Source organism: Pteropus alecto, unplaced genomic scaffold (genome assembly GCF_000325575.1).
Source record: "Pteropus alecto unplaced genomic scaffold, ASM32557v1 scaffold131, whole genome shotgun sequence".
NCBI lineage: Eukaryota > Metazoa > Chordata > Mammalia > Chiroptera > Pteropodidae > Pteropus > Pteropus alecto.
Window position 1 is genome coordinate 6,805,813 of NW_006434709.1, and position 6,472 is coordinate 6,812,284.

The 6,472-nt window shown below is 36.0% G+C and overlaps 1 long non-coding RNA gene across 1 annotated transcript in view; it reads right to left on the reverse strand.

The window, feature by feature from the left end:
• Window positions 1-6,472, reverse strand: part of LOC112477899 — a 10,066-nt gene that overhangs the window by 1,272 nt on the left and 2,322 nt on the right. The window contains exon 2 of the long non-coding RNA XR_003045654.1: window positions 46-129. This is a non-coding gene — a long non-coding RNA (uncharacterized LOC112477899). The remainder of the gene's footprint in view (window positions 1-45; window positions 130-6,472) is intronic.

Sequence of the window (6,472 nt, forward strand, 5' to 3'; positions counted from 1 at the left end):
GCTTAGGGTTTTTTTCTGAGCCATAGCTGGTGTTGAGTCACATACCCAGTTGATGTAGAAGTGGTTCTGGGGAAGCCCTTGAGAGGCCAACTACAGCTTCTGTTTCTCTGGAAATTGCCCATAATTTTCCTAGAAAAGTTTTAAATGAAAAAAATTTTTCCCAATAAATATTTAAACATTCTGTCTTTATAGTTCTACTTCATTATAGAATTACATATTTCAAAAATAATCTCATATAGATATTACTTAAAATTGTAAAATTTACACCAATTGTAAAATAAGCCAAGACTATCATCTTCATCTTAAATCTAATAAATTCATAGTGGTTTACAAAAATCTTGAGCCCAATAACATATCAGTGGCAAATTGTTTTCAAGACATTAGACTAATTGGCTACTCATCCTGCTGAGTGTACAAAAAAAGTAGTTTATGGTTATAAGCACCAGTTTCTTTTTATCTTTCATGCATTATTTCAACAAATATTTATTAAGTTCTCAACTTGCACCAGGCATTGTTCTAGGTGCTGGGGGGTAAAGTGGTAAATAAAACAGACAAAACATTCTGCTCTTATGGAGCTTGCATTCTTTTAGGGGAGAGACAGACAATAAATAAAACGTATGGGAGTGGGGGTGGGGTTAAGTGACAATAAAGGCTAAGGAGAAAAATAAAGTGGAAAAGGAGATAAGACATGGTGTTGCAACGAGAAATATGGTGTCATGAAATTCCTCATAAAGACCTGAAAGAGAGGAGGGAGTTAGCTATTTGGATATCCGGGGGAAAAGCATTCCAGGCAAAGGGAAGAACAAATGCAAAGGCTCTGAGGCAGGAACATGCCTGGTATGTCCCAGGAACAGTTAGGAGGCCAATATGATTAGAGCACAATGAGAAACGGCAGCAGGGGGAAGGGAGAGGAAGGAGCGGGGGAAGCAGGAGGAGATAAAGTTAGAGAGATAAGACTGGAATGAGGTCATCTAGGGCCTTGTGAGGACTTTATCTTTTACTATGAATGAAACAAAGATACTGGAGTTTTAAGCAGAGAAATGACATGATCTGACAAGTTTTAGCAGGATCAAGCTGACAATTATGTTGAGAATAGACAAGTGGGAGACAAAGACTAGGAGACTTTTGCAATAATTTATGCAAGTAGAATGATTGTACTGCATACCTCCAAGAAGCATCATTCACCCTGCAGTTTCTGTGAATGGTGCTTCCTGTAATGAGCAGTATATAGCTCAACAGCCATAGTTAGTTAGGGGCCCTTCAGGCAAAATGGCTTGGACCAGGTTGGATGTAATGTGAGTGGTGAGAAGTGTTTAGATATATTTTGAAGGTAGAATAGTATTTTCTGACACAGTAGTTGTGGGATATGAAAGAGTTAAGTATGATTTCAAGGTCATCCATTAAGTTTATGAATTATTAATAATCATTATACCAAATACTATTACTAAAGGGAGGAATTCATATTTATTTTTTAATTCAACAAACATTTATTGAAAGCCTAATACTATGTAGTATATTGTTTCATAATGTGTAGGGATATTTTAGAAAGTATAATAGCAGTGGCAACAGAAAACCTCATCCTGGAAATATTTATAACTTTGTTAGACGAAGCCTCCATAGACAAAAGGACCAAATGAAACAATAAAAGGACCAAATACTATATAAGGAAACATAAGAAAAAATATAATGAGACTAATAAAATGGGAGATATATATATATATATACACACACACACCGCTACATATAAACTATACCTCAATGCAAATGTTTTTTTTAAAGTGTCATGCAACACACACACACACACACACACACACACACATATATACATACATACATACATACATACATACATACATACATATATATTCCTCTAGGGAAATGGTCCAATTTGAAAATAATTTTACATTTGTCAGGATATGCTCATATTTCCAATTGTTGTACTCCTCTAATCTATTCAATAATTTATCCTCTATTTTCTAATAGTAACATGACTTGTTTCCTATTCAAAATGGGGGACTAGATATGTTCTGTGGTTGACTCCCACTCCAGAAGGAAGTACATAAAAGGTTTCATGTCTGACGAATTACCTGTTTCATGTGCTCTTCTCTTGCTGATGTTTTAGGCTGCATTCCTCACAGTTTGGTTGAGAATTCAGTCTTACCTTGTTCCCTAGATCCTATTTGTCCAATTTCTGACTTGTGGCTTTTCTTTTTTTTTCCCCTCTTTAATCCCCGCCCCCCGCCCATCCACCCCTGACCTATGGATGTTGCCATTTCCCCTTCAGAACTGGATCTCTGAAGGCGGGGTGTCTCTTCCCACATGCTCGCGGGTGTCTCTTCCCACACGCTCGCTGCGTGCACCCGGGGCCTGGCATGACTTGTGACTTTTCATACCTTCTGACTATTTATTTCACTTGCAGCCCTTTGGCTTATGAGGATTTTTAAGATCTTGTGGCTTCTCATGTTTCATCTTACCTACTTCATTCATAGCCATGTCTTGTCACTTCCTGTTCTGTGGTTTTCATCAACATAGACTTCCTAATGAGATAGTGAAGATTATAATAATGAATTTGATAGCTAACATTTTTTTGAGTATTGACTATAAGCTAGGCACTAAACTATGCTATTTAAGAATGCTTTAAATGTTATCCTAACAGTACATCTATGAAGTGGGTACTATCTTTATCCCCATAAAGAACCGAGCTCTAGAGAGCTTAACATACCTGAAGTTACTCAGCTAGAAAGTGGCGGAGCTAGAATGCAAACCCAGAACCCATGAATACTATCATGCCATAGCATGTCCTTTTGTATCATATGCATAAACATGATTCAGAAGGAGAAAAAAAGCCAATCCCAACAAAGTTCTCTAAACTCTGAAAGCCTCTATGTTTAATAATTATCTTTCTAATGCTATGGATTTATTATTTTTTAATTTACCTAGCTTGAGTCCTATTTTTAAAGGTATTGATACTGAATTGGTTTTGCATGGCCTTAGAAACAGGTGTGTGCGTGCACACACACACACACACACACGCACACACACACACTAGACACAGACAAAAGAAGTAGCAGTTAAAAGTAGAAATGCCAATGGGGACTTCTATTAGACCAAGATTGAAATTAAAAAGAGACCTATTTGCATATGAAGAAACAAAGTATAAGAAACTGATAACACAATCACATAGCTAAAGTGTCACAGCAAGTTTAAAACCCAGGGTTAGCTAAATTCCAAAGCCTGTAGAATTAATCACTGCAGGTGGTAGACAGACTGTAGTCACCATGATTTCCAATGTCTTGGTGTTCACAACTTTGTGCCATGCTCTCTCTTTGAGTGTTAGCAATCCTTGCCACTTGCTTCTAAACCATAGAATATGGCAAAAATAATAGAATATCACTCTGTCTTGCTAGCTGACTCATTCTAGAGAGTTTAGAGACACCTCTTGCTGGTTTGATGAAGTAAGCAGCCATTTTGGGAAAGCCTACATAGCAAGGAACTGCAGGTGGCCTCTAGGGGCTGAGGACAGCCTCCAGCCGGCAATAGAAAACACAGCAATAGAAAACTAATATACCACACTACCTTGGTTTTCTCTATGCTTGGAGCACAGTAAATTCTTAGCAAATGGTAGTTGCTATTATTATGATAATCAAATGGAAATTTGGAATATCAGAGTCAAAGAGAAATGGAACAGAGAAATTTAACAGTTAAGTAATTGTTTCCAAAGTAACCAAGCAGCTGATTTAGAAGACACAAAGAAATGATATGTGAAAACTTGTATATTACATACTGCTAACAATTATTGAGTACATTATTATTACATGAAATACAAAATTTCTAGTGGTGCTTATATCCATATCTAGTTTTAATGGCTTACAACATATTCAAAATAATTGAAAAGTCTTCCTACATTAAGATAGTCTACAGTAGCTATATAGAAATATTAAAACATATTCAAATTCCAGTCATTGTTTTAAATTGTGATTTTTAAACATTCAATATTTTTTAAATAAGTTAAATATGATGGATAAAATAATTCAGGGCATTGGATCAAAAAACCAAACCCAAATGGAACTACTATCAGCATAATACTTTTAGTACATGAGTGAATGTGGATTTTGCTTACCAAAGATAATTTATACTTATTATACATATTTAGCTATAGCATAGGTTAGAGAATTTGAATAGGTTTCCATCTGATAGATTTAAGGTTTGCAATTGTAGCAAAAAGAGGGGCTAGTGCTCATGTTTAACTAAACTGCAATTGATTTTTCTGATTATTCCTTCTACTAGTGCTCCCTTTCTCTTCTGTATTTACATTGGCATGTGAATGTATACTTTCTGTCAAACAAGTCATTAAAAATGGTGTTTATTGATTGAGTTGACATGTTAACTCATTACTGTCACACAAATATATACTGAACATATAATAAAAAGCATAGGCCTTTTATAGGTGTTACAGCATTAAAATGCTTGCCCATTCTTCCTCTAATGAGAATGTATGACCCTGATAATTATTACCATTCATAATCTTAACAGGTAATAAGTATCATGCCAAATATAGTATTAGTAATATGGTAGCTAACTATTTTCTTCATATTTTCTCCTTAGGGCAATGATGATTTATATCATTTTTTCTTAAATTTCTGTCATCTGTGCTTTCTGGAAATGAACACTAATAATGTGTCTATACATAGCCATTTGTGTTTTTTTTCTTTCTAATTCTAAAATAATTCAAAGGATAACAAATGAACACATTAATTAATTTGAAATTTATCTACTTGTGGCATTAATTACTGCAAGAGGTAGACAGACTCTAGAGTAGTCCCCATGATTCCCGCCTCCTGGTGTTTAAATTACTTGTCCAGTTAGCAGTTTTTGTTTTGTTTTTGGCAAACCTGAGCATCAGCATTTATTTCTCTGTTTAGATTCATGATTATGAATTGTTCTGTGGAAAAGTAAAAGTAAACATCATGCTGGATCCTTGAAAGAACTAAGCACAATACTCAATGTGTATTTTCTTCCTATGGTATGTTATCTACAGATGGATAACGAGGAAAACAAATGAGTCTGTCTTATTCTAGTGTCTGTGAGATACCTCAGGCTATTATTTAATCTAAGTGCCCACTGGAGCAACTTGGAATCTTTTTTTGGAACAAGGTCGAGTATCATTGCAAATAGCTTTTAAAAGGACAAAGTGCATGCAGCCAGGTTTAAGGCAGCTTTCAAACAGTTGTTGATTTCTTGATACAGGTTCAAAACAGGAATTTGCTAAATCCATTTCTTAGTATAATCTGTGAACTGATTCTAGACTTAAAGTGAAATTATTTTCCTTTCTGGCCTTAGATAAAACTTGGTGAATCTTTCCTTAATATTGTCATAATATAAACTCATCTAGTTTTATATGAGATGAGAAATTTAGAAGGATTTCTTTATTATTTTATAGTTAAATTTATCTCATGTTTGAGATTGATATTCTCACTCTCCTTATCACAAAACTGTGGAGAATTGCATTTAGAAAAGAGTAATGTAAGAATGTCCTCTCAACTTTTCTTGCTGTTTTTCTCTTTTTTTCTTCTCTTCCCCCAACTTTAGCTCTTTAGTGGGTAAAATACTATTACACAGAGTTAGGTTTGCAGTTTTCAAAGTGACTTCTTGGAATTGAAACTTGCATGAACTTTGTTTTCAATACCTAACTGTAAAAGTTACATTTTCACTTTTGATTCGTTAAAACAAAGTGTCTTATAAATGCCTTTAACTCTGATATTTTTGGGCAAAGAAACAGTTTCAAAATTGAAAGAAATCGTTCTAAAATTAAGACATAAGCACTCAAATGAATGAGGGCCCTTTTTTCTCTTTGTAAAAATATTCTAAGGCATTTCCTTTCTTGTGGACTGTATTTTATTGGATTAAGGTTGCAAGTCCTCTGAAACCAGGCTGAATTGGATTACTGTTAAAAATCACAACGAGGAGGTATTAATAATACACACAAATTTCAATTATCTCAGTCAAATAGGAATAACTGATTTCAGTGCCAGAGAGCGTGATAGGTGCCTGGGAGAAAGGCCTGAAACTAGGAGAAAACTTAGAAGATTCAGTTGGAGAAAGATCTCAACAGAGACCATGCACTGTTTTCAGGGTCCAGTGGGTTATTAGTGAGGCGGTAACCTTTAACCTTTCAAAGGACGTTTATTTGGGAATCTCTGAAAGGAGAGGTGGAATGTTGTGGGAATATCTACTTAAATAGCTCCTGGGTGATTAAGGGACGTTTGGAGTCGGTTGTTCTGGGGGGTGGGCGAGGGCCCAGTTCCAGGGACGGCGGAAGGCGGCACCTGAGTACTCCTGAGAACATCTCCGGATGGGGGAAGGGTCGTGGGGAAAAGTGGAGTTCGGCGTGGGTTTCTGCATTTGCGTGCAGGGCTGTGAGAGGACGAGCAGAGGAGCCGCGCGGGGTATATCCCGCTCCGGGGGCACGCCG